The sequence below is a fragment of the Rana temporaria genome, chromosome 10, assembly GCF_905171775.1.
Source record: "Rana temporaria chromosome 10, aRanTem1.1, whole genome shotgun sequence".
NCBI classification, from domain to species: Eukaryota; Metazoa; Chordata; class Amphibia; order Anura; family Ranidae; genus Rana; species Rana temporaria.
Window position 1 is genome coordinate 19,588,409 of NC_053498.1, and position 24,097 is coordinate 19,612,505.

Consider the following 24,097-nt stretch of genomic DNA (forward strand, 5'->3'; position numbering starts at 1 on the left):
ACCCCGCATCCTTCAAAAGTCTCTGGGTATCACGGGCCATTCCGTTACATCAACTTTTTGGGGATGGCCCCTTCTGGTTCAAACATGACTGCGCACCAGTGTACAAAGTAAGGTCAAACATTCCCATAGACACACTCCTTAACCTTGTGGACGGCCTTCCCAGAAGAGTTGAAGCTGTTATAGCTGCAAAGGGAGGGACCAACTCAATATTGAACCCTACGGACTGAGACTGGGATGCCATTAAAGTTCATGTGCGTGTAAAGGCAGGCGTCCCAACACTTTTGGTAATATAGTGTGTGTGTGTGTGTGTGTATATATATATACAGTATATATTTATATTTATTTATTAAAAAAGCATTCTTTGCACTTTTAATGTGCCAGTCCAAAAAGCTTATAAATGGTGTGGTGTGTTGGGCTATATATTTATACATCACCAATGGAAAAAAAAATGTATGCCCACTGACACCAGCAGCAGGGTTTACTTTTGCACCCAATAACGAACAATGTAAGGGACCGTATATTACATACTTCTGGCTAAAATAATTATTTTCTCAACAGTTGCTAAGCAGTATTTTATGGAAGTTTTCCCTGAGGGTAGGCTAAGGCCTTGTACACACGATCAGTCCAAACTGATGAAAACGGACTGAAGGCTGAAGGTACTTTTATACAGTATAAAACGGGACTGACTGAACTGTAATAGAACTGATTACTTTACAATCAATTCAGAATGATGTAAAAAATGGACTCCTGACCTGACAATGTTGTGGTGGGGGGGATGCAGGGGGTGAGGGGAAGACAGAGGACACAGAGTTTTTAGATTTTAAGAGGAAAATTGAGAGGGATAGATGACACCGCACAAACACTGTGTTGTCTATCATGCTTTAAAGAAACAGGATTTTTTTTTTTAAAGCACCAACCAGACAGACAGACCGTAAATAAATAAACCCTACCCTGAAAATAAGCCCTAGTGTGTTTTTTGTGATCAAAATTAATATAAGACCCGGGCTTATTTTCAGAGAAACACGGTATTGTCACCGTCATGTCGAATCTTTTATCTATATCGAACTGTTGTCGCAACGAAATGAAAATAAAAACATTTTTATGTCGGGATTTCGGATCCTGCGCACTCGTTATCGTTTGTTAAAACTGCATTTGGATGAAAACGAATGCATATGTCTACCTAATTGTGCTTCTGCATTGTCACCCTGTCACACAGGCTCCCAACGAAGACTATAAGTAGCCATTTCCACACACATGGTCCACTTTAATCACCATCAGGAGATGAAGGCAGCGGTGGTGATGGGGAATTTTGAGTTGTCTTCGGCAAACTGAGAGGTAAGCTCATCCTTTATTACATGCAGGCCCGGATTTCCCACAAGGCCACTGAGGCCAGGTCTTGGGGCGGCAGGGAGCCAAGGGGCGGCAGTGACATAGATTCCCCCGACGCCCGGAACATACAGTTAAGGGCGGTAAGTTATGGGGGAATCTGCTCGCTCGTTAACAAGTGATTGTGGCGATGTCGCCGCAATCACTTGTAAAATGTGTGCTCCCGTCTGTCCTCCCCTCTCCCCCCACCCCACATACCTCTCTCTGCTGGATCTGTCTTCGGGACTCCGTCCTCCCCCCCGGCCACCGAGTCTGTCTCCTGTCACTGCTGCCGATGTACACAGTGAGAGGGGAGAGCCAGTACATGTAGAACCCTTCAGGTATAACACTTCCCATCTCAGCTGTGACAGGAGTTCTAGCACAGTGCTAGGACTCCTGTTTTGGAGGTGACAGGGTCAATAAAGAGAACATGTCACCTCCAATTGCTATCACACAGGGAATTGTTTTCTCCTGTGTGATAGCAAAAAAGTTAAGTAAAAAAAAAATTGCTAAAAAAATGAATAAATAATAAGAAATAATAATTTAATTAATAAAATAAAAAAGTAATTCAAAAGTAAATAATAAGAAAAATAATAAGAAAATTATACAAAAATAAAAAAAAAGTAAGCGACAAGCTACAAAAAAAATAAATATTTGAACTAACCGTGCCGCCCCTGCCATCCGGTTGCCATTCTCTGTTGATTTGGGGGGGGGGGTTCGGTTGGCTGTGAGGGGGTGCATTGCGGAAACCTGGCCTTGAGGCGGCAGGGAGAGCAAATCCGGCCCTGATTACATGTCTATTATTGAAAGTGCCCCCCCTCTCCTGCCCAGCCTCCGTTCTGCTTTCAAAATGACCTTTCAAAGCGTATTTTCACCTTTTGAATAAATATTCAGTGATAAATTCAAAATAGACACAATAGGCCTCATCTATTCAGCATCTGACTGAAAAACCGTCTGTGTAGCTCTCTTAGCAAACAATCTGTTTCTCACTTTCCAGGTCGTATGTGCCCTAGCAACGGGAAAGTGAGAAGTTAATTGGAAAGGAAGGAGGAGACACAACTGTTCTTTATTCATACACTTTCTACATGAGACCCATCACGTTGGACTTCCTATTAGATCCGCCGCACACATCTCACAAAGACACACATACACAAAATGAAGAGACAATCTCACACCTCCCAGACCCTGAATGTAACAATACTTTTCCAAGACCACTACAAACCATGATTTGCATTACATACTCAAACCAATTACTAACTTTGTTAGTTGAATTTTATATCATGGGCCAGATCCACGTAGTGTGGCGCATTGTTGCGTCCGGCGTAGCGTATCTCTGATACACTACGCCACCGTAACTTACAGTGTATTTTCCTTATCCTGAAAGAATTTGTGCCGTAAGTTACGGCGGCGTAGTGTAACTTTGGCGGCGTAAGGGCGCGCAATTCAAATGGATGAGATGGGGGCGTGTTTTAAGTTAATACGTCTTGACCCGACGTAAATGACGTTTTTTTTAACAGCGCATTCGCCGTCCGTGGGGGTATCCCAGTGCACATGCTCGAAATTAACCCGCAACAAGCCAATGCTTACGACGTGAACGTCATTCTACGCAAAGCCCTATTCATGAACGACTTACGCAAACGACGTAACATTTTCAAAATTTGACGTGGGAACAACGTCCATACTTAACATAGGATACGCCTCATATAGCAGGGGTAACTATACACCAAAAAAAGCCTTACGGAAACAACGTAAAAAAATGCGCCGGACGTACGTTCGTGGATCGCCATATCTAGCTAATTTGCATACTTGACGCGGAAATCAACAGAAACGCCACCTAGTGGCCAGCGTAAATATGCACCTTAGATCCGACGACGTACTAAGACGTACGCCAGTCGGATCTAGCCCAGCTTCAGGCGTATCTTGTTTTGTGGATACAAAACAAAGATACGCCGGAGCAAACTAGAAGTTACGCGGCGTATCAATAGATACGCCAGTGTAACTTCTTTGTGGATCTGGCCCCATGTGTCTATCCTTTAGTCTTCCTGTGTGTATGTTAGATTTGGTGCAGTGATGTAACCCTTTTGCTTCCAGGGCCCTTTATATATTCTTTTTTTTGCAAGCATGCTTTAACCGCTTAAGGACCGCCTCCTGCACATATACGTCGGCAGAATGGCACGGCTGGGCACAAGCACCTACAGGTACGCCCTCTTTAAGTGCCCAGCTCCGTGACCGCGGTACCCCACGGACCCGATCGCCGCTGGAGTCCAGCGATCGGTCCCCTGGGCTGAAGAACGGGGAGAGCTGTGTGTAAACACAGCTTCCCCGTTCTTCACTGTGGCGCCATCATTGATCGTGTGTTCCCTGATGTAGGGAAACACAATCAATGACGTCACACCTACAGCCACACCCCCCTACAGTTAGAAACACATATGAGGTCACACTTAACCCCTTCAGCGCCCCCTTGTGGTTAACTCCCAAACTGCAATTGTCATTTTCACAGTAAACAATGCATTTTTAATGCATTTTTTGCTGTAAAAATGAGCATGGTCACAAAAATTGTCCAAAGTGTCCGCCATAATGTCGCAGTCACGAAAAAAATAATTAATAAAAATGCAATAAAACTATCCCCTATTTTGTAAACGCTATGAATTTTGCGCAAACCAATCGATAAAGGTTTATTACGATATTTTTTTACCAAAAATAGGTAGAAAAATACCGGCCTAAACTGAGGAAAAATATTTTTTTTTTATATATTTTTGGGGGAGCATTTTTTTCAAAATTGTCGCTCTATTTTTTGTTTATAGCGCAAAAAAATAAAATCGCGCAGGCGATCAAATACCACCAAAAGAAAAGCTCTATTTGTGGGGAAAAAAAGGACGTCAATTTTGTTTGGGAGCCACGTCGCACAACCGCGCAATTGTCAGTTAAAGCGACGCAGTGCCGGAAGCTAAAATCTCGTCTGGGCAGGAAGGGGGTGTATGTGCCCAGTAGGCAAGTGGTTAAAGCGGGGGTTCACCCGTACAATATACTTTTTCCCCTTAGATGGATGCTTGTTCTGTCTAGGGGAATCGGCTAGTTGTTTTAAAATATGAGCTGTACTTACCGTTTACGAGATGCATCTTCTCCGCCGCTTCCGGGTATGGGCTGCGGGACTGGGCGTTCCTATTTTGATTGACAGTCTTCCGAGAGGCTTCCGACGGTCGCATCCATCGCGTCACGATTTTCCGAAAGAAGCTGAACGTCGGTGCGCAGGCGCAGTATAGAGCCGCACCGACGTTCGGCTTCTTTCGGCTACGAGTGACGCGATGGATGCGACCGTCGGAAGCCTCTCGGAAGACTGTCAATCAAGAAGGAACGCCCGCTCCCGAAGACCCATACCCGGAAGCGGCGGAGAAGATGCATCTCGAAAACGGGTAAGTACTGCTCATATTTTAAAACAACTAGCCGATTCCCCTAGACCGAACGAGCAGGAATCTAAGGGGAAAAGAGAAAAAAAAAACATCATTGGGTGAACTCCCGCTTTAAAAACGATGGTGTGTGGGCAACATTGTTTTAATGATGAAGTTGGGAAAACGTTTTTTTCGACATGCTGAAAAACTACGTTTTTTTTCATGCTGAAAAATGATCGTGTGTACGCAGCATAAGAAACCAAAAAAAGGTCCCCAATCTTCCATCCTGTTTGATGTGAAACCATGGGATGATGAAACAGACATGGCACAATTAGGAGAATGTGTTGGACGTATTCAGATGGATGGCTCGGTTTGGGGGGCATCCAAGCTTGTTCCTGTTGGGAATGGAATAAAGAAGCTGCAAATTCAGTGTGTCGCGGAAAATGACATATTTGGCACAGATGTCCTAGAGGAGAAAATCACGGCATTTGAAGACGTTGTGCAGTCCATGGATGTTGCTGCCTTTAATTGATTTACACAACACTGCGCTTCATTTGGACACTTAAATAAAAAGAAAAATTGAGATTCCAAAATAAAACCCCCAAAACATGATATATTTTCTGAAAGCAGAGATTCTGGAGAATAAACGAGTTTTGATGCCACACAATATTGGCACAACAGTTTATCAAGCGGAAAAAATAAAAATACACTTAATTTAATTTTAGAGCACATACAGTAAGCAATATACCGTATTTATCGGCATACAACACGCACGGGCGTATACACATTGTAACGATATTCCATTCCACTCAAGACAGCTTATCGACACTTCACAATCCAGCAGACACGATCCACTGGATTTCCCCCAGAAACGAGACACACACAGCTCTGTCTCTGGTTCCAAAACTAATGACACTTTAACCGGTTAAGCCCCGGACCTTTAGGCAGCTAAATGCCCAAGCCAGGTTTTGCGATTCGGCACTGCATCGCTTTAACAGACAATTGCGCGGTCGTGCGACGTGGCTCCCAAACAAAATTGGCGTCCTTTTTTTTCCCATAAATAGAGCTTTCTTTTGGTGGTATTTGATCACCTCTACGGTTTTTATTTTTTGCGCTATAAACAAAAATAGAGCGACAATTTTGAAAAAAATGCAATATTTTTTACTTTTTGCTGTAATAAATATCCCCCAAAAAACACATATAATAAAAAAAATTTCCTCAGTTTAGGCCGATACGTATTCTTCTACATATTTTTGGTAAAAAAAAAAATCGCAATAAGCGTTTATCGATTGGTTTGCGCAAAATTTCTATCGTTTACAAAATAGGGGATATTTTTATTGCATTTTTATTAATTATTATTTTTTTACTATTAATGGCGGCGATCAGCGATTTTTTTCGTGTCTGCGACATTATGGCGGACACTTCGGACAATTTTGACACATTTTTGGGACCATTGTCATTTTCACAGCAAAAAATGCATTTAAATTGCATTCTTTATTGTGAAAATGACAGTTGCAGTTTGGGAGTTAACCACAGGGGGCGCTGTAGGAGTTAGGGTTCACCTAGTGTGTGTTTACAACTGTAGGGGGGTGTAGCTGTAGGACTGACGTCATCGTGTTTACATACGGCTCTCCCCGTTCTTCAGCTCTGGGGAGCGATCGCGAGGGGGCAGCTAGAAACGAATAGCCGTGCCCTCGTCCCGGATCGCTCCCCGCGGGTTTCCAACCGCCGCATGTAGCGGGGGGGGGGGGTCCCGATCGGACCCCTGACCTGCGGAAAGGCGGGGACGTACATGTACGCCCATATGCCTGTACGTGCCATTCTGTGGCATTCTTCACAGTGGCGCTGTCATTGATCGTCTGTTCCCTGATATAGGGAAAGGCGATCAATGACATCACACGTCCAGCCAAGCCCCCCCTACAGTTAGAAACACATATGAGGTCACACTTAACCCCTTCAGCGCCCCCTAGTGGTTAACTCCTAAACTGCAATTGTCATTTTCACAGTAAACAATGCATTTTTATAGCACTTTTTGCTGTGAAAATGACAATGGTCCCAAAAATGTGTCAAAAGTGTCCGATGTGTCCGCCATAATGTCGCAGTCATGAAAAAAAACGCTGATCGCCGCCATTAGTAGTACAAAAAAATTATTAATAAAAATGCAATAAAACTATCCCTTATTTTGTAAACACTATAAATTTTGCGCAAACCAATCGATAAACGCTTATTGCGATTTTTTTTTTTACCAAAAATATGTAGAAGAATACGTATCGGCCTAAACTGAGGAAAAAAATGTTTTTTTATATATTTTTGGGGGATATTTATTATAGCAAAAAGTAAAAAATATTGAATTTTTTTCAAAACTGTTGCTCTATTTTTGTTTATAGCGCAAAAAATAAAAACCGCAGAGGTGATTAAATACCACCAAAAGAAAGCTCTATTTGTGGGGAAAAAAAGGACGCCAATTTTGTTTGGGAGCCACGTTGTGCGACCGCGCAATTTTTAGTTAAAGCGACGCAGTGCCGAAATGCAAAAAGGGGCCTGGTCCTTTACCTGCATATTGGTCCGGGTCTTAAGTGGTTAAAAATCGGCAAAATGATTTATTCATTTTTTTGTTTCATCACAGCTCTAAGTTTAGAAATGACAGTACCTGTTACTTATTTCATAAAGGTCTGTGATCTCCTGTGAGATAAACAAGATCAGGAAGGGAGCCAGAAGCAACGTAGAGACAGGTGGCGCTCATGTAAGTACTTTGGCCAAGTTTTCACCAAACCAGGTCATGGGGAAAAAGATAGAATAGTTTGAACTGACAGTGTGAGGACACGGGGAATATCAACTACTAGGCCTCAATTATCAAAGTGTCTAAAAGAAGAAGGGTTTGTGCTCCTTTCAGTAACCAATCACATTTCCCTTTCATGAACAAGAAAGGGATTATTTGATAAGTTAGTGTGGGTAACACAGACTTTTCTTTCAGACTCTTTGTATCGGAGTCCCACTGAGATTTCTAAGATCCTCAGTGCAGAACTGTAAGTTATATAAATGGCTTACTTTAAAAAAGGAAAAACAAGTTCAACACATAACACATCTATAGAGATAAGTTTAGCCTGTGCTTCCACTTATTACCAGGTCACCCTCATTCTTCTTTAGTGCTGCCATCTTTGAATATCCTAGGGAAAAGGATGAGTTCTTAATCTTCCTTTGCTGTTTTGGTTCCTCATTTATACCCTTATCTTTTGTTGTGAGACTGTTTGTTCTTCACCTCCTGTACTTTCTATTGTGCCTTCTACATCTCTTCTTCAGCAATCTTCTGCATTGTACCAATCGTCTCCGGTGCACTTCTGTCCTACGCCTCTATTTTCCGATTTTCCCCTTTGTTGTCCTGTATATTATCCAGTCCTCTACTGTGCTGTTTCTCATCTTCTCCAGTCATCTTCTGTGTTGTTCCTCATTGAAACGGTCAGGGGTTAATGCCGTTATGATATTCCATTCCACCAACCCAAGACAGCTTCCGACACCCACAATCCAGCAGACAGGACCCATTGGATTACTCCCCAGAATAACGAGACACAGCTCTGTTCTCTGGTTCCAGACAGATAGACTTTAATGGTAAACTCAGGTTTCTTATATACAGTTAGAAAGCATACCGTAAGAATCAAAGGGACAATGACACACTCCACCCACAACATCACACAATGGGTGCTAACGAGTCCCCCTCAATCCACATCGTAGACAGACTTTCTGACTCCGCGATAAGCTATTCTCACCTGCTACACAATCCACATTCCTTTAGTGAACATAAGTCAGACGTCTGACTTTTAGGCCCCGTACAGACGTCTGCTGAAACTGGTCCGCGGACCAGTTTCAGCAGACATGTTCGGTCGTGTGTAGGCCCGAGCGGGCAGGATTCCAGCAAACATTTGCCCGCCGGGCCTTTTCCCAGCGGGTAAATATTTCCGGACTTGTTTTAAAACAGCCCGCTGGAATCCTGTCCCCTCGGACATGTTTGGTCGTCTGTACAGACCTACCGTACATGTCCGAGCGCCCGCCATCCCTCGCATGCGTCGAATGACTTTGACGCATGCGTGGAAGCATTTAACTGGCAGGGCCGCCCACGTCGCCGCGTCATCGTCGCGGACACGCCCCGCGTATTGTTTACGCGCGGATTTCTGTATGATGGTGAGTACAGCCACCATACAGAAATCCCCGGGCATACATGTACGGTGAAAACGGTCCGGCGGACCGGTTTCATCGTACATGTATGCTCGTCTGTACGTGGCATTAGAGTGTGTTAACTCACAACACATATTAGCATCAATAGAACTTTCACACAATACAGGGTTAGTTAGCATAGCACCATGAAATATCTTAGGAGCCAGGCTTAATTAACACAATAGAGTGCAATCACAGCAAGCTTTCATCACTACAGCCAGGTAGCTGGAGGTGATTAACATCAATTAACATCTCAACAGTCTATGTTCCACATTGAAGGAGACACTCTATTGACCTGTTGTGTTCAGAATGAACAACTTGTAATATTTCAAGATATCCTGCAATACATCAATTATCATTACTGTCCCATCTCATGTAATCCATGATATCAGTTCTCAGTCATCCTATGCCCCTAGTGGACATAGGATGACCCTACACGCAAGAGTCATTGGTGAAGCTGACACAGGGGTACCCCACATCCTTCAAGAGCCTCTGGGTCCCACCGGCCATACCGTTACACTCATCTTCTTATGTCCTCTTCTATGCTGTCATTCATCTTCAGACCACCATTTTTTTGAATACCTCTGTTCTCTGATCCATTCCTGTGTTGTTTCACTTTGTTACCAGTTGTCAGGAAAGTACTTACCGAGGCTGAGTGCAGTTCACCCGTGTGACTATGTCCCCTGGAGGTGAGACAGGGAGAGGATGGCACAAAGAGGCACAGGCTACCACGAAAGGAAGACTTTCGTAGAAGTCCTCTGTAGAGAAGGGCAGCTGTGCGATGACTGGGGGGGTCGCAGAACCAGCAGGACAAGAGTTCCACAGAAAAGTCCAGAACAGACCGAGGATCAAACACAGGAGGTCAAAGGCAGATCTTGGTATAGGCCAAGGGTCAAGGACTGGAGACAAGAAGCAGGTCCGGGTCACAGGCAGGAGGTCAAGCACTGGAGACAGGAGACAGGTCCGGGTCACAGGCAGAGAGTCAAACACTGGAGACAAGGTGGAGTCCGTAGGCAAGCCAGAGGTTGGTGCAGGAGAAGAGTAGAATGGTCAAGGCCAATCCTGGTCACAACAGGTAATCAGATGCAGGAAACAGGAAGCAGAACACAACAAGAAGCTAAAGACAAACCAGCAATTCTTCTGAGCACTTGCTTAGCTTTTATAGGCAGCCAGGAAGTCATGTGATGCATGCACTAAGTAGCTGACAGCTTCTCACTGTCAACTTTCCTGCCATCTAGTGTTCAATGTATAATAAGCTTCTCTGACACCAGTATACAGATCACTTCCAACATTTCTATGTTGTTCTTCATCTTCTCCAATCCTCTTCTGTGTTTTCCCCATATTCTCCAGTCCTCTTCTGTATTGTTCCCCATATTCTCCAGTCCTCTTCTGTGTTGTTCCCCATATTCTCCAGTCCTCTTCTGTGTTGTTCCCCATATTCTCCAGTCCTCTTCTGTGTTTTCCCCATATTCTCCAGTCCTCTTCTGTGTTTTCCCCATATTCTCCAGTCCTCTTCTGTGTTTTCCCATATTCTCCAGTCCTCTTCTATGTTGTTTCCCATATTCTCCAGTCCTCTTCTGTGTTGTTCCCCATATTCTCCAGTCTTCTTCTATGTTGTTCCCCATATTCTCCAGTCATCTTCTGTGTTGTTCCCCATATTCTCCAGTCCTCTTCTGTGTTTTCCCTATATTCTCCAGTCCTCTTCTGTGTTTTCCCCATATTCTCCAGTCCTCTTCTGTGTTTTCCCTATATTCTCCAGTCTTCTTCGTTGTTCCCCATATTCATCTTCTGTGTTGTTCCCCATATTCTCCAGTCCTCTTCTGTGTTTTCCCCATATTCTCCAGTCCTCTTCTGTGTTTTCCCTATATTCTCCAGTCTTCTTCGTTGTTCCCCATATTCTCCAGTCCTCTTCTGTGTTGTTCCCCATATTCTCCAGTCCTCTTCTGTGTTTTCCCCATATTCTCCAGGCCTCTTCTGTGTTGTTCCCCATATTCTCCAGTCCTCTTCTGTGTTTTCCCTATATTCTCCAGTCTTCTTCGTTGTTCCCCATATTCTCCAGTCCTCTTCTGTGTTGTTCCCCATATTCTCCAGTCCTCTTCTGTGTTTTCCCCATATTCTCCAGTCCTCTTCTGTGTTTTCCCATATTCTCCAGTCCTCTTCTGTGTTGTTCCCCATATTCTCCAGTCTTCTTCTATGTTGTTTCCCATATTCTCCAGTCCTCTTCTGTGTTGTTCCCCATATTCTCCAGTCTTCTTCTATGTTGTTCCCCATATTCTCCAGTCATCTTCTGTGTTGTTCCCCATATTCTCCAGTCCTCTTCTGTGTTTTCCCTATATTCTCCAGTCCTCTTCTGTGTTTTCCCCATATTCTCCAGTCTTCTTCTATGTTGTTCCCCATATTCTCCAGGCCTCTTCTGTGTTGTTCCCCATATTCTCCAGGCCTCTTCTGTGTTGTTCCCCATATTCTCCAGTCCTCTTCTGTGTTTTCCCTATATTCTCCAGTCTTCTTCGTTGTTCCCCATATTCTCCAGTCCTCTTCTGTGTTGTTCCCCATATTCTCCAGTCTTCTTCTATGTTGTTCCCCATATTCTCCAGTCATCTTCTGTGTTGTTCCCCATATTCTCCAGTCCTCTTCTATGTTGTTCTCCATATTCTCCAATCTTCTTCTATGTTGTTCTCCATATTCTCCAGTCTTCTTCTATGTTGTTTCCCATATTCTCCAGCCATCTTCTGTGTTGTTCCCCATATTTTCCAGTCTTCTTTTATGTCGTTCCCCATATTCTCCAGTCCTCTTCTGTGTTGTTCCCCATAAAGGACTGAATTGTTTGTATGTGTAAGGGGGAAGCAGGAAAGAGGATCATAGCTAGAGAGAAGGTGGAGAGGAGAGGGAGAGATTTGACGTTGAAGTTCGTTCTTGTTTGAGCATCTATACAAGGTCATCCAGTGTGCAGGGCAAATAAGCCAAACTGTGGCCCCCACGCACCCTCAATAGTTTTGACTTGATTATTGCTTGCTGGTTCCATCTGGTGGACGTTTTGGAGTTGAGCCCATGAAAGCTGTTTACCATTTACCCTTTGGAGGATATGCTTTTTGCCTTTTGACCTAGCCATAGGTCGAATTGTTGAGGTGAGAGGCCATCCATTAGCCTTGGTGGAGGATAATCCTGTCCTATGGGTCACAGATCTGATGAAGATTTCTGCACCATTTATCACTATTGTGTTTTTCGGAGCACCTTTATCACTTTGCACTTTATGGACTCTATTTATTAAGTTTGATCAATTGTGTTATAATTTTTATTTTTAGATTTATGTATTTGCGCTGCACTATTTATTTATTTATTTACTTTGTTCCCCATATTCTCCAGTCCTCTTCTATGTTGTTCCCCATATTCTCCAGTCCTCTTCTATGTTGTTCCCCATATTCTCCAATCTTCCTCTGTGGTGTTCCCCATATTCTCCAGTCATCTTCTATGTTGTTCCCCATATTCTCCAGTCTTCTTCTATGTTGTTCCCCATATTCTCCAGTCTTCTTCTATGTTGTTCCCCATATTCTCCAGTCTTCTTCTATGTTGTTTCCCATATTCTCCAGTTCTCCTCTGTGTTGTTCCCCATATTCTCCAGTCCTCTTCTTTGTTGTTCCCCGTATTCTCCAGTCTTCTTTTATGTTGTTCTCCATATTCTCCAGTCTTCTTCTATGTTGTTCCCCATATTCTCCAGTCCTCCACTTCTGTGACCCGCCAGAGCTCTCTTCCCCACAATTATATTACAGAAACACACATTGTACATTATATACTACTCTAATAGAGTGGATTATAGGATGTTACAAACATATTAAACTAGGGATTATTTTCGGGGTAGGGCTTACATTTCAGCCCCCCTGATCTTATTTTCGGGGTAGGTCTTATTTTTCAGGGAAACACGGTAAATACTCTGAGATCCAATCTGTTACCCCCATCAAAATAAGTATCGGTACTTGTACTCGGTCTTAAAAAAGTGGTATCGGGACAACCCTAGTAAAGATACCTCCCTTTAAGAACATTTGCTCTACACGTTGCTAAGAACCAGGCTGGTCCCCCTTTGCGTCTATGCAAGCAAATATAGGCCAGGTAGGGGCGTTGATGGTACAGAGGAGTAAAACCACCTCCAGATAATCCCCTCAGTGCTTGCTTCAGTATCTACATGTCACCTTTGATATGATTTATCTCAGCTTATACTGTAATTGTCAAAAATGAGGGAAGTGACAACTTCTGCACCAATGTAATTATGCCAACATAATAACATATGCTTTTCAGGTAGCCTATGAGCTCACACTGACCTATATTGTTTCCCTTTGATCTTGTTCAGTCAGTTCATTTAATTAATTTCCCTGTGTTCTTTTACTTATGTTCTCCAAAAAAAAAAAAAAGTTGCTCCTGTCCTAAGAGAACGCCTTCATCTTAATTTCCACATTTATTTCCAGCTGTGCCTAGTAGCAGAATTTTAGGTCGTGCTTCGTGAGTCACCCTTCAAATGTCATAGAGTCTTTAAATGTTATTGCGGAGGGAACGCTACTTTTGGTGCATTGCTAGAGGTATTATAGGAGGCTTATTGGATGCTGGTGCCTTCTGTTCAAGTTTTATATGCCAGAAATGTAACACAACTGTAAAAATACCCATAAATATTATAAATTATTTATATAGGCTACAGGCACATTACCAATTAAGGACCGCCTAATGCCGATATACGTTGACAGAATGGCGCGGCTGGGCACAATCACGTACCTGTACGTCCTCTTTAAGTGCCCAGCCGCGGGGAGCGCGCGCCCGCGACCCGATCCGAAGCTCCGTGACCGCGGGACCCGCAGACCCCATCACCGCCGGAGTCCCGCGATCGGTCCCCGGAGCTGAAGAACGGGGAGAGGTGTGTGTAAACACACCTTCCCCGTTCTTCACAGTGGGCTGTCATTGATCGTCTGTTCCCTGATATAGGGAAAGGCGATCAATGACGTCACACGTCCAGCCCCGCCCCCCCACAGTTAGAAACACATATGAGGTCACACTTAACCCCTTCAGCGCCCCCTAGTGGTTAACTCCCAAACTGCAATTGTCATTTTCACAGTAAACAATGCATTTTTATAGCACTTTTTGCTGTGAAAATGACAATAATCCCAAAAATGTGTCAAAATTGTCCGATGTGTCCGCCATAATGTCGCAGTCACGAACAAAAACGCTGATCGCCACCATTGGTAGTAAAAAAAAAATATTAATAAAAATGCAATAAAACTATCCCCTATTTTGTAATCACTAAATTTTGCGCAAACCAAACGATAAATGCTTATTGCGATTTTTTTTAAGCAAAAATAGGTAGAAGAATACGTATCGGCCTAAACTGAGGAAAAAAAACGTTTTTTTATATATTTTTGGGGGATATTTATTATAGCAAAAAGTAAAAAATATTGCATTTTTTTGAAAAACTGTCACTTTATTTTTGTTTATAGCGCAAAAAATAAAAACCGCAGAGGTGATCAAATACCACCAAAAGAAAGCTCTATTTGTGGGGAAAAAAGGACGCCAATTTTGTTTGGGAGCCACGTCGCATGACCGCGCAATTGTCAGTTAAAGCGACGCAGTGCCGAATCGCAAAAAGGGGCCTGGTCCTTTGCCTGCATATTGGTCCAGGTCTTAAGTGGTTAAAGGGATTTTTTCACTTTCAATGAGTAAGTGAAAAACTTATATAGCGCTACACATGCGAACTGAATCGCCTCTGGGCGCTTGTTTGACCACTTCTCCCTTGAGCTCAGAAGAGGTGGGGTTTGATCTTTCTCCTAAAGGCCAAGTGGTTCTCCTCCAACCGAATGGAGGTTGGTAAAGTTTTCCAAAGTCGAGGGCCTTGGACAGCAAATCTTCTTTCTCCTTTGGACTTGTATCTGGTTTTGGGGATTTGGAGTAAATTTTGGTTGGAGGATCGCAGAGCGCGATTGGGGTTGTAGGCTTTTATTTTGTCGCATAGGTATTGGGGGGCATTTCCCCAAATACATTTATGCATTAGACAGAGTGCTTTGAAAGTGATTCTGTCTTTCACTGGTAGCCAGTGAAGGCTTCTCAGTGATGGGGAGATTGGTTCCCATGGTTTTTTTCCAGTCACCAGACGCGCGGCCGTGTTCTGAACGACCTGCAGGCGCGTGATTTGGTACTTTGGGAGTCCGAGAGGGCATTTGCATAGTCCAGCCTGGAGTTAACAATTGTTCCCACCACGACTGCTACGTCCTCTTTAGGAATAAATGGGATTAGTCACCTAGGATCCTGACATCATCTCCCTCTAATGCTCCTGGGAAATGTGTGTCATAATTTCCCAGGATGCAGTGCGCTACCCAATTATCACTCCCCATCCAAGACTTCCAGGAAGTAAGTGCTTGTGGGCTTCACAATGCCCACAAGCAAAATGACAATGGTGTGGACATAGTTTTATAAACGATCTTTTTTGAATAACTATGCGGAGCGGCGGCGGATTGTAAAATAGTAAGTGACCGGATTTATATTATAAAAACGCAGGATGAATGGACATACATTTAAAAAATGCTAATTGTGGTTGGAACCCCGCTTTAACCACTTAACCCCCGGACCATATTGCTGGTCAAAGACAAGAGCACTTTTTGCGATTCGGCACTGCGTCGCTTTAACTGACAATTGAGCGGTCGTGCGACGTGGCTCCCAAACAAAATTGGCGTCCTTTTCCCCCACAAATATAGAGCTTTCTTTTGGTGGTATTTGATCACCTCTGCGGTTTTTAGTTTTTGCGATATAAACAAAAATAGAGCGACAATTTTGAAAAAAAAAAAAATACTTTTTGCTCTAATAAATATCCCCCAAAAATATCTAAAAAAAAAAATTTTCCTCAGTTTAGGCCGATACGTATTCTTCTACATATTTTTCGTAAAAAAAAATTGCAATAAGCGTTTATTGATTGGTTTGCGTAAAAGTTATAGCGTTTACAAAATAGGGGGTATTTTTATGGCATTTTTATTAATATTTGTTTTTACTAGTAATGGCGGCGATCAGCGATTTATTTTTTCGGTACTGCGACATTATGGCAGACACTTCGGACACTTTTGACACATTTTTGGGACCATTGGCATTTTTTATAGCGATCAGTGCTATAACAATGCATTGGATTGCTATAAAAATGCCACTGGCAGGGAAGGGTTTAACACTAGGGGGCGAGGAAGGGGTTAAGTATGTCCCTGGGTGTGTTCTTACTGTAGGGGGGGGGGGGGGTGGACTCACTAGGGGAAATGACGGATCTTCTGTTCATACATTGTATGAACAGAAGATCAGCATTTCTCTCCCTGACAGGACCGGGAGCTGTGTGTTTACACACACAGCTCCCAGTCCCCGCTCGGTAACGAGCGATCGCGTGTGCCCGGCGGCGATCGTGCCTGCCGGGCACACGCACGGGAGTCTGGGGCGAGCCGGGGGCCCGCGTGCCTCCGGCGGGGCGCACGCGCCCCTAGTGGCCAGTGCGAGAGCCGATGTAGAGCTACGGGCTCTCGCGCAGGGGAGCCAACCTGCCGCCGTAAACCGACGGCAGCAGGTCGGCAAGTAGTTAAGTCAAATGTTATCAGTCCCCCACCATGACCTATGAAAAAAAGGTTGTGCATAACCTAAAATGATGGAAGTATACCAGGTACGGGTCTGATGGAGCTCGTTTCCCTGAGAATCTTCTTTATTTTCTCTTTCTATGCTATTAAAAGATCTTTCATCAGCTGGTGATCCACTCTGATGATTACACACAGCGCAGTGACACAAACCAACGTCTATGACCGAATTACCAGCGCTCGATAGATAGAAGGCCCTCACACCCAGCTAAATCCTCTTCTCTCCTCAATTATGGTGGTTAATGATTTCCTCTCACTCATTCATCAAGCTTCTGCTTTCTTTTAATACGCTCTGACATCTCGCCTGTCTCAGGGAACAGCCGACGGGCCTAGGCTCTGGAGAAATTCCGAATTTTTGTGGTTTCCACAGTAAAGCCTTTTTGTTGTTGGCCCTCGTTATACTTCTTGTTTACCCCGAGCATACCCTATAATCACCTCATCTCTCCACGCCCAACCTTCGGCCAAGATCACTTGCGTTTTAAAGATGCTGAGAGGAACCTATTATTAATATAATGGCGTACTCTGAAAAAAGAAATATCAAATGTATATTTATCAAAGAATATGGACAATAAGACCTCTTCGCTCCACACAAAGTGGTCTGCTTGGTTGTGTATTGGTGACAGCCATACAAGAGGCTTCCAGGTAAATTAATATGGAAAGCATTGAGCCAAGTACACAAGGGGATTTTAGTCAGAGAAGCAAAACATTGTTAAATGTTTAGTAAGCTTCTGTAGAGCTCAACCTAATGGTCTTCAAAAAGTTGCCTGTCAGGCCCCGTACACACGGCCGAGGAACTCGACGTGCCAAGCACGTCGAGTTCCTCGTCGAGTTCTGGGATGAAGCCGCCGAGGAGCTCGGCGGGCCGCCTTCTCCCATAGAACAACGAGAAAATAGAGAACATGTTCTCTATTTTCTCGTCGAGCTCCTCGGCGGCTCCATCGAGCCAAAACTGTACAGACGACAGAGTTTCTCTGCAGAATCCGGGTTTTGACCGAGTTTTTCTGTGAATTCTGCCGAGAAACTCTGTCGTGTGTACGGGGCCTCAGAATTTGGATCATGCTTAACCACTTAAGACCCGGACCAAAATGCAGGTAAAGGACCCGGCCAGTTTTTGCGATTCGGCACTGCGTCGCTTTAACTGACAATTGCGCGGTTCGTGCGACGTGGCTCCCAAACAAAATTGGCGTCCTTTTTTCCCCACAAATAGAGCTTTCTTTTGGTGGTTTTTGATCACCTCTGCGGTTTTTATTTTTTGCGCTGTAAACAAAAATAGAGCGACAATTTTGAAAAAAATGCAATATTTTTTCCTTTTTGCTATAATAAATATCCCCCAAAAATATATAAAAAACGATTTTTTTCCTCAGTTTAGGCCGATACGTATTCTACCTATTTTTGGTAAAAAAAAAAAAATCGCAATAAGCGTTTACGATTGGTTTGTGCAAAATTTATAGTGTTTACAAAATAGGGGATAGTTTTATTGCATTTTTATTAATATTTTTTTTTTACTACTAATGGCGGCGATCAGCGATTTTTTTATTGGCAGACACATCGGACAATTTTGACACATTTTTGGGACAATTGTCATTTTCACAGCAAAAAATGCTATAAAAAATGCATTGTTTACTGTGAAAATGGCAATTGCAGTTTGGGAGTCAACCACTAGGGGGCGCTGAAGGTGTTAAGTGTGACCTCATATGCGTTTCTAACTGTAGGGGGGCGGGGCTGGACGTGTGACATCATTGATCGTGTTTCCCTATATCAGGGAACACACGATCAATGACAGCGCCACAGTGAAGAACGGGGAAGCTGTGTTTACACACAGCTCTCCCCGTTCTTCAGCTCCGGGGACCGATCGCAGGACTCCAGTGGCGATCGGGTCCGCTGGTCCCGCGGCCGTGGTCACGGAGCTTCGGACCGGGTCGCGCGCCCACGACTGGGCACTTAAAGAGGATGTAAAGGGAAGGAACATGTGCCCAGCCGCGCGATTCTGCCAACGTATATGTGCAGGAGGCGGTCCTTAAGTGGTTAAACCAGCCTGTCCCAACCAAGGCTCTGTGGAACTCTAGGGTTGCTCTGGAGGTTGCTTGGGAGTTCGTTGAGCAATGGGCAATTACTGCCTCTCAGATAAATTCCCACTGACACCAACCATATTTTAAGATATGTGTACAGGGTAACATTCTTTTTACTGACCACCAATGTAAGGCACCGTCTTCCCATTGACTACAGTGCCTTGAAAAAGTATTCATACCCCTTGAAATTTTCACCAATATAAGGGACCTTCTTCCCACTGACTGCCAATGTAAGGGGCATTTTTCTCACTGACCACCAATGTAAGGGACATTCTTCCAATGACCACCAATATAAGGGACATTCTCTCCACTGGACACAAATGTATGGAGCATTCTTTCACTGGCCACCAATAAAAGGAACATTCTTCCCACTGATCACCAATACAAAGGACATTCTTCCCACTGGACACAAATGTATGGCATATTGTTCCACTGACCACTAATAAAAGGAACATTGTTCCCACTGACCACCAATGTAAGAGACATTCTTCTCACTAATCACCAATATAAAGTAACCTTCTTCCCACTGACTGCCAATGTAAGGGGCATTTTTATCACTGACCAACAATGTAAGGGACATTCTTCCAATGACCACCAATATAAGGGACATTATCTCCACTGGACACAAATGTATGGAGCATTCTTTCACTGACCACCAATAAAAGGAACATTCTTCCCACTGACCACCAATACAAAGGACATTCTTCCCACTGACCACCAATGTAGGGGACCTTCTTGCCACTGACCACCAATGTAAGGAACATTCTTCCCACTGGACACAAATGTAAGGAACATTCTTCCTACTAACCACCAATGTAAGGGGCATTCTTTTCACTGATCACCAATATAAAGGGACATTTTTCTCACTGACCACCAATGTAAGCTGCATTCTTCCCACTGGCAACCAACATAGGGGATATTCTTCCCACTTACCACCAATATAGGGGGCATTAGAGCTGCATGATTCTGGTCAAAATGAGAATCCCGATTCTTTTGCTTGGACTAAAGATCACGATTCTCAAAAACTGAATGCCAGAACCCCCCCCCCCCCCCCCCAAATAAATAAATAAATAAACCTGTGATTTTTCAGAAAAATGAATATATAAAAAAAGAGACCAGTGATATGTCTATAATGTTAAAGACCATATAACTCCTATGAAAAAAGCAGAATCAAACTTTGATTCTGCTTTTTTCATAGGAGTTATATGGTCTTTAACATTATAGACATATCACTGGTCTCTTTTTTTATACATCAGAAGCAGTACCGCCAGCAACCATTGGGTGGCGCATGGATACACACAGTTGTACAGAACTGTGAGAAAGATTAATACATCAGAAGCAGTACCGCCGGCAACCATTGGGGGGTTCATGGATACACACTACAGTTGTACAGAACTGTGAGAGAAGCCCAGGCATCCATCCAGCGGCGCAGGCTGCTGACGTCGGTTCCGATATCGGCGCCATTTGCATTCCACGCTGGTTACGTGGAACCAGCGCTGACACAAAAGAATCGCGGGTCATCCCGCGGGGAGAATCGAGATTGCGATTCTCTCCGCCATTAATCGTGCAGCTCTAGGGGGCATTCATCCCAATGGCCACCAATGTTAGAGTCATTCTTCAACTAACCACTAATGTAAGGAGTAGGGATGTACCGACACCACTATTTTAGCAACAAGTACTCGCCGATACCAATTTCCAGGATTTAGGGAGATCAAGATTAGGAGGAGCAGGGGGGGGGGGGGCTCCATCATCTATCAGTGTGCTGTATAATATTACCATCTGGATGAGACCAAGTAATGAAGAAATACGGCACTCCCAACACTCAGCACTGTTGGCCCCACAACTATGAGGACCAACTGAGCCAGAAGGTATCGGTTTTAAGTATCAGGGCATTTTCATGAGTACCGATACTCGTGATTCATCCCACTGACCACCAATGTAAGGGGCATTATTCCCACTGACCACCAATGTAAGGGGCATTATTCCCACTGACCACCAATGTAAGGGGGCATTCTTCCCACTGACCACCAATGTAAGGGGCATTATTCCCACTGACCACCAATGTAAGGGCATTCCCACTGACCACCAATATAAGGGGCATTCTTCCCACTGACCAGCAATGTAAGGGGCATTATTACCACTGACCAGCAATGCAAGGGGCATTATTCCCACTGATCACCAATGTAAGGGGCATTATTCCCACTGATCACCATAGTAAGGGGCCTTATTTCCACTAACCACCAATGTAAGGAAGTATGTTGGATGATACATAAAGCAGTAGTAAACTGCATTAAAAAGAAAAACAAACTTGCCCCCCAACAAGCTCATGTCTGCATACTAGCACATTATGACAGACTTACCTAAAATATGTACCCCTCCAGCAGCATACTGTCACCGCTGACATGGAATACATCTCCACCAGGTCTTCCTTCCGGGTTTGTGGGCACCTGCCGAGCTATGATTACATCACTCCTGCACAGGTCATTCATTTAGGGTTTACATCTACTTAAAGCAGAGTTCCGCCTAAAAAAAATACTGCAGCTGCTGACGTTTAATATTAGGTCACTTACCTGTCCTGGGCGCCCACGATATCGTCACCCGAAGCCGATCTGTCCCTCGGCTCTCAGGTGCTGCCGCCACCATCCTCGGTAAGGGAATCCATCTTGCGGCTTCGCTTCCTGGTTCACTACTGCACATGCACAAGTCTCATTGGTCCCTGCTGTCTTCTGGGACCTGTGTGTCTCCCAGAAGACAGCGGGGGGGACCGGAGGAGGGGCCGGACATGGAATAGATATTCACGGATACTGCAGCGATCTATGCCCGGAAGTGAGAGCAAATACCTGTATTAGCCAGATATCTGCTCCCCCCCCCTGAAAGGTGCCAAATGTGACACCGGAGGGGGGATTCCAAAAAGCGGAAGTTCCATTTTTGGGTGGAACTCCTCTTTAAATGATGACAAGACAGGAAGTGAGGGAAAATCTCCCCACTTCCTGTTTAAGTGGCTGGTGTTGGGAAGACCAGGAAGAGGAGAGAAATCTCCAGTGTAGGGACACAGCGTTTAGAAACTGGCATCCAAAATGTCAATGGCTTTGGCTGTTATCAGGCTTTCTACAATTATAAATCTACAGATAATGGGCTAGATTCAGAGAAGAGTTACGCAGGCATATCAGTAGATACCCCGGCGTAACTCTGAATCTACGCCGTCGTAAATTTAAACGTATTCTGGAAACCAGATACGCTTAAATTAGGCTAAGATACGAGCGGCGTAAGTCTCCTACGCCGTCGTATCTTAGGGTGCATATTTACGCTGGCCACTAGGTGGAGCTTCCGTCGATTTCAGCGTAGAATATGCAAATGAGCTGGATACGCCGATTCAGAAACGTACGTGTGCCCGGTGGCTTTTTTTACGTTGTTTGCGAAAGGCTTTTTCCGGCGTAACGTTACTCCTGCTATATGAGGCATAGCGAATGTTAAGTATGGACATCGGGACAGCGTCGTGATTAGGAGCATGCGCACTGGGATACGTTCACGGCAGGCGCATGCGCCGTTCGTTAGAAACGTCATTTACGTGGGGTCATGTTTTATTTACATAAAACACGCCCACCTCTTGACAATTTGAATTTGGCACGCTTACGCCGTCAGATTTACGCTACGCCACCGCAACTTACGGAGCAAGTGCTTTGTGAATACTGCACTTGCCTCTCTAAATTGCGGCGGCGTAGCGTAAATAACATACGCTACGCCCGCACAAAGTTACGTCGCCCTACCTGAATCTAGCCCAATATATTTTACGGATTTAGAGCCGGTTTACACCAGAACGTGGTGCGGAAAAGGTGAACGCGCTGTCAGAAATTGCATGCATGAGGGTGTACGTTCTGGTGTGAACCGGCCTTTAAAGGATTCTATATTGTACCGCAGTCCGTTTCATTATTTCTTTTTTTTTTTTTGCTGAAATAAAATAAAAGTTTGGTAAATAGCGTGACGTGAATTTAATACAGAAATAATCAGACTTTACAGATGGGAAGACGACAACTTACGCTCCATGATATGGGTATTATTTATTGTGTCCTGGTAATTGGCGCTCTTAAGTTTTACATTCTTTTTCACACTTTATTTTGATAGCAATTAATATGTGTAATTTCCCATTACAATTTGGCTGATAACGCTATTTGTTAAAACAACAAAAAAGAACAAGAAAGTTGTGAAGTTATTATTTGAAAATGATTTGCAGTTATTCACAATGGGACTCCCAAGCCAGATTTTGTTTATTTGGCTAAAAATAGTTTTCATGTTGGCTGAATCCTTAACCACTTAAGACCCGGACCATTATGCAGGTTAAGGACCGGGTCCCTTTTTGCGATTCGGCACTGCGTCGCTTTAACTGACAATTGCGCGGTCGTGCGACGTGGCTCCCAAACAAAATTGGCGTCTTTTTTTTCCCCACAAATAGAGCTTTCTTTTGGTGGTGTTTGATCACCTCTGCGCTTTTTATTTTTTGCGCTATAAACAAAAATAGAGCGACAATTTTGAAAAAAAATGCAATATTTTTTTTATTCTATTAGTACAAACATATACAAAAGGGTTCAATTAAAATCAGTGACGGTTCGTCCATAGAGGGCGCTGGAGCGCCGCCCCCTCTGGCTCTCACCGCCACGGAGTCTAATAACATAGATTCATGCATTGCACGAATCTATGTTATTATCGCCGCTGTTCTATTCAGATGGTCGGCGCTCATGTCCGGCCATCTGAATAACGGCAGCTGGTTGGCTGTACGGAAGTGCCTATCAGAGCCAACGGCTTTCCGAGTACAGCCCTCGAGTCCCGGAAGCTTATACAAGGAACGCACTAGGGATGCGCTCCTTGTATAAGACTGACAGGCGTCTCAGCCAATCAGGTTCACCGGTTCTGGTAACCTGGTAACCTGATTGGCTGAAGCGTCATCGAGGGCGGGAGAAGACATCGAGGGACGGTGGAAGCAGGATGGCGGAACCCCAAAAAGGTAAGTGTCGGGCTGAAATGGAGAGGGGGCGTTTTACAGGGCACAGTGACAGAATTTAACAGGGCACAGTGGCGAGTACAATTGATGGGCACAGTGACGAGTACAATTGATGGGCACAGTGGCGAGTACAATTGATGGGCACAGTGGCGAGTACAATTGATGGGCACAGTGGTAACAACAATTCATGGGCACAATGGTGACAACAATTCATGGGCACAATGGTGACAACAATTCATGGGCACAATGGTGACAACAATTCATGGGCACAGTGGTAACGTTTGATGGCATGGCACAGTGGCTGCATTTGGCATGGCACAGTGGTGACAACAATTGATGGGCACAGTGGTGACAATTGATAGCACAGTGGCTGCGTGTAATGGCATGGCACAGTGGTGACAGTTGATTGGCACAGTGGCTGCGTTTGATGGCATGGCA

At 44.2% G+C, this 24,097-nt stretch overlaps 1 protein-coding gene across 1 annotated transcript in view; it reads left to right on the forward strand.

Moving 5' to 3' along the window:
• The first annotated feature begins 562 nt into the window (after positions 1–562).
• Positions 563–24,097, forward strand: part of CADM4 (cell adhesion molecule 4) — a 658,906-nt gene continuing 635,371 nt past the window's right edge. The window contains exons 1-2 of the mRNA XM_040327345.1: positions 563–656; positions 1,217–1,335. The gene's annotated coding sequence lies outside the window, so the exon portion shown is untranslated. The remainder of the gene's footprint in view (positions 657–1,216; positions 1,336–24,097) is intronic.